The sequence below is a fragment of the Sitophilus oryzae genome, unplaced genomic scaffold (assembly GCF_002938485.1).
Source record: "Sitophilus oryzae breed Bouriz unplaced genomic scaffold, Soryzae_2.0 scaffold_1744_pilon_pilon, whole genome shotgun sequence".
Lineage (NCBI taxonomy): Eukaryota > Metazoa > Arthropoda > Insecta > Coleoptera > Curculionidae > Sitophilus > Sitophilus oryzae.
The window spans coordinates 358,866-364,697 of record NW_022146440.1 but is presented as its reverse complement, the minus strand read 5'-3'; positions in this window follow the sequence as shown (position 1 = coordinate 364,697).

The window sequence follows — 5,832 nt, the reverse complement described above, 5'->3', positions numbered from 1 at the left end:
GGGACGATTAAGATACACATTTTAAAATTATTATAGAGTATACAAGGTGCTTCAAAAAGTGTGGCGAATATAACATATGTTTTTTTAAAGGGAACACCCTATTTTTTATTTTATTTTTAGATTCTGCGTAAAATTCTATAACTTTTTTATATAAATTGTTATATACCTAAAATTAATAGTTTTTGTAATATTTACATTTGTTTAAACAAATGTTAGATTGCAGTGTAATAAAAAATTGTCAGTAATGGCATTGTTTCTGGATTGCTGTCCACTATAATGGAGAGCGCTGCCATGAATATGTTGAATAGGAGAGGCGCTAAGACACATCCCTGCCTAACTCCTGTATTTGTTAAGAATGGGTCGCTCAGTGATCCATGATGTGACACTCTTGACTTGTTATTGTTATGGAGGCTTTTACACACTGTAAGAAATTTGTTGGGTACTCCGAACTTTTCCATAATTGCCCACAGCGCATCTCTGTTCACAGAGTCGAAGGCTTTTGTTAGATCGATGAAAGCAGCAAAAAGTTTAGACTGCTGCTCTCTTACTTTTTCCTGTCAAGTTGACAGATGGAAAATATGGAATCGACGGTGCCGCGGTAGGTACGAAAACCCGTTTGCGATTCTGGAAGGATTTTTTCTATATATGGGTGCAGGCGGTTTGACATTATTTTTGCAAGAATTTTTCCGGTTAATAATTAAAATAATTACTCTGGTTTTATTTTGGGAGCCACTAATAAATTCTTTATATATCAGAGAAACTCAACTCTTTACCGCTATTTGTAAATCTTGGAAGCTATTGTACCGGAACTTTTAGATATTCCTTTAGCTAGTTTACGTGTAATATACTTTCAGCAAGATAAGTCACAACTTTGAAAATATTAGAATTTTGTTAAATGACTATTTCCTAAATCAATGAGTTGGAAACAACGGACCCATATGATGGCCTCCCTGATTCACGGATTTGTCCGTTCTCGATTTCTGTATTTAGGGATTTTTGAAATATGAAATATATCGTGGCAACTACAACAAGGTCCTGGAAAACGCGATCAGGCAAGCTTTTAGATATTTGCAAACCCATCCCGTTATAAAAAAAAGAAAAATAGATATATTCAGAGATCCCGTAGTAACAGTTCAAAAGTAAAATAATATCAATACCAAATAAAAGTTGAATATGTATGACTATTTTAGTAAATACCATTCTAATTTTTTTATGATCTATCACGGCCTACTAACAATAAATAATGGAGTAAATAGTGAATATAAATATAATATCTTATATTTTTTCTTTTTATTCTTGGCTTTAAGTCGTTGGGGTTGCAAAGATGTTATTAGATTTTGTTCATTATTTTATTTTATGACGACGTTTCTACAGTATATTGTCTTTTTCAAGCCTCTTGAACGTAGATTCCTACAGAATTAAAAATTGTTAAAACTGGACAAAACACAATAACACATATTAAAACTATTATTTTAATTGTTTTTGGACATTACACTTTAGTATATCTTCTTTACTTACTATTACTTCTTCTCACTTTAGTATATATAATATCTTAGAAGAAAGAATTTATTGGGCAAGTCTACAGTAAGATTAGTCATGAGACATGACTAAAACATGACTACCCGTAGACACTCAGTGGTTCTGCCTTCCGGCTTCGTCAATACGGGAGGAATCAGCAACGATGAACTAGCAATCCTGAAAAAAAAGGAAGGGAAGCAAACGAGGCGCCATTTGCAGCCTGGTTAGGCAGTAGATTACAATCGCTAGTTCATCGTTGCTGATTCCTCCCGTATTAACGAAGCTGGAAGGCAAAAACACTGAATGTCTACGGGTAGTCATGTCTCATGACTAATCTTACTGTAGACTTGCCCAATAATTTCTTTCTTCTTTTTATTATAGTCTCCACGATAACATCTTTTGTTTATAATATCCTATATATATTTTTGAGCTAGCCGGATCATATAATTTATAAATATACAGGGTGATCCATTTGAAAAAACGAAGTGGTTTATACCAACAATTTTTCCTTACGTATATAGATTTATTAGCTATACATATGCCACCAAATGCCTAAATACTTCTATGAGTAACTATGAAACTCAAGAAAAATTCTCTTGGATTTTTCTCTCTAAACCCAAAATATATTGCGTTGTTCTACGCATGGTAAACATATATTCATAGGTACATATGATTTCCAAACGAATCCGTACATAGCAAACGTGTACGCACCGGGTACATAGCTCCCTCTCCCGGGAGACGGAAAGATGGGACCACCTTGAAACCGATTTAAGAGATAGTACCAGATAGCGTTCTATTAACGAGATTTGCCGTCCTGCAGCAGCAGTAGCAGGGTATATGCCAAGCCCGTCCACGAGATCAATCAGGTCCGCCTAAGATCCACTCATTTATCTGTCGGTTCATCGCTAGCAGTACCTTTTAGTTAATGCCTCTAGTTACTACTGCGTTTGAATATCTAAGTTGGTTTTGTAAATTAACATGATGGTACGGTATAATATCGAAAGTGCTTGTTAGCATCTTGGATATATGAATGCTATTATTATGAAATTTGAACTATTATATTAATAACATAGATACAATCTCATCATTAGAATCACGAAAACCAAAAGATATACGAAGCCGGTTAAATGGAGGTAAAGTGGCGCAATTTGTTGCTGAAAGCCACCTTAAAATTTTTAATACTTCGAAAGTTTAAAGTTTATTGTATCTAATTTTGAAGAGATCTATTGTGTACCGACATAATAAAGTTAACCACTATACGTAAAATCAGTACGAGATTGATTTAAAACTAAAACTGTAAAGATATGTCGTTGCTAATGTAGAAAATAAAGTTAGACTTAGCTGCTCACTTTACTTTATTCATGCAATCTTGTTCCAGGCAGTGACAGCGTGAGATGGGGCCAATATCTCTACACCCTTCCGGCGTTCATCATAGGCCAATACACAGAGACTGGGGTAAGGAGAAAAAGGACATCCCGAACTAATACAGCCATAGAGTACAGACTAATCCTTATCATAAGCATGCCTCTGTGGAACCAGTAGGCTTTACGTTCCTAAAGAACATTTGTCATTCTATCCTAGGAGTAGGACCCTATGAAACATCATGAAAATTAGAATGTAAGTTTAAAAACTATCCATAAATTCACCTCAAAATATTTCGAGGGTTCCCTTAAAAAACAAATTCAAGTCCTCCATCCTCAAACATTCTGGAGTCAAATCGAACAAAATGCGCCACAAGCGTGCCAGATATTTTCGGTTAAGTTGGGTTCAGCCATGTATCCTAAAAATATGCAGTAAAAATATTCAAGATAATCTCACATCTCTACATATTGCGTTGAACACCAATGGATTTAACAGACTTTTAAAGAAAGATGACCTCAAACTCTAGATTTTTAGATTTTTACAGGAAGATGACCTCAAACTAAAAATATAACTCAAACTTGTAATGGCGACGGATCTCAACAAAATCCGACAAGTAACAACAACAGACAACAGCGAGACAATAGTATCAATATTGCCAACTAGAGAAAGTTAAAACTAGGCAAAGTAGTTCGAAACTATCAGAGTTGGATCAAAAATGACCAACGCTTGCAATAATATACCAAATACCTTATATCATATATAACAAAACATGTAACGAATTAAAAACATTACAATACACTTATTTAACACATTATATACCTATACTATTTTTGTTTTTCTTATTCGGTCATCTGTACATGCATACACTCACATACGTTGAAGAGACGTAAAACAATCGCCTGAGAGAATTTAGCGGTACCAGAACACGGTCCACGAGACACAGTACCAAGCCGCCACCCCGAGGCATTAGTATGCTGTACCATTCTGCGCCTTTTTACCGAAAAACGGATTAGAGAAATAATATGTTACATGTGGGTCGCACTTACTGTAACACGCTACTACTAAATACAACAAGAGTAACGTAACTAGCGGTAGCCGTACGAACGACCGTGTTTATGAGCGTATCGGAATATGATGGAATAGAGAAATACAAAAAAAATGAACTACAAAGGATACTACGGCGTTCTACTAAACATTAAGCTTACTATAATAGTATAGTTAAAATGTTAGTTTTGTACTTGATACCAATAGTAAATATTACACCTAATTGAAAAGTTCTACTGCATACGAGGGCAGAAGAGCTTTGGGACGGAAAAAAATGCCGTGGCTGCGGAACATAAGACAGTGGACAGGCATTAGTAACATACAGACGTCGATCCACACAGCCAGAGATAGGGAAGCCATGGAAAGTGTGGTCGCAAACATCCATTAATGGATAAGCAGAGAAAGAAGAAGACTGCATACATACAATACAATATGGGAATTGATTAGGCTATAAAATCAAACAAAATAAAACACTCAATCACCACAATACACCAAAACACTTTTACTTTTACTTTAACACCGGACGCGCGTTTCACTAACCATGTTAGTAGCATCAGCAGATGATTAAAAATTCATAAAATCCAGAATATAGCTACTGCTGTTTCCCATTTTGCCTTTGCCGAACCTCTCAATACAGTGCATCCAGTTCTTCCAATTTCGTAAACTTGCCTGACTGTCGCGTGTTATGGATTTTCTTGGAATACTTAGGTAAAGATTTTAGATAAAGGTAATTATTATTTTTTTAAATACGGATTTTTAGATAAAGGCATCTGTTCCATCTAAAATATTTTCAGCCGTTACAATGTCCCCGCATCATTTGAAAAGTAGAAGCATACCTCTTATTTTAAATGGAACACCCAATACCTTTTTAGAAACTACTTTCATATTTTATCATTTTTCTATTATACTAACCTATATAAATACCGGTTGCGTCCCAAAAGTGGCTCACCCCCTATAACTTTTTTATTTTTTCAGAAAAAAAAACCAGATTTGGTATGTTAGTATATGACATAAATTAGGATTGATTGACGTATTCAATTGTTTTTGGTCACTTCCTGTTTCACCGGAAATGACTACAACTTTTAATTTTTAAATAGCACCCTCGGTATTGTTTTACTTTATTCGATAGAAAATGACATTCTGAATAGAATGACATATCATATGTGAACTTTTAACATTCTCGCTTAATAAAAAATCGTATTTTAAAATTCAATCTAGAGTGTCATGGCTGCATTAAAAACACTAATTTATAGTCACGGAGCGTTGGAAAAATATATTCGATCGTCTAATGTTTTTAGTGTCTTGTCCTGGCCGGTTAAAAGATTATCGTATTTTTAATCATAGTTCAATTTTTTCAAATGGAACGAGGGCGGCTCATTAGCATATTTGGAAAAATCATTTTTTTACGAATAATTTGATACCACAAACTTGGCATTTCGAGTCAAATTTTCGTTACGTACCTCAAGTTATAATTTCAAATAAACCATATGCGAAAATGCCAAAAGTTCACTTATGATATGTCATTCTCTTCAGAATGTTATTTTCTATCGAATAAAGTAAAAATTTACCAAGGCAAGGGTGCCATTTAAAAATCAAAAGTTGTAGCCATTTCCGGTGAAACAGGAAGTGACCTAAAACAATTGAATACGTCAATCAATCCTAATTTCTGTCATATACTAACATACGAAACCTCGTTTTTTTTATCTGAAAAAATAAAAAAGTTATAGGGGGTGAGCCACTTTTGAGACGCAGCCGGTATATAAAAATATAAAACATGTGTAAAACTGACAAAAACAAGATCTTAATAAGTATTGGTAAAATCATGAATTGAACAATTACTTATATCCGTTTGTTATATAATTGCTTAAATCTTTTGAAATTTAACCCCTGTGTATATTATTTAAAAAA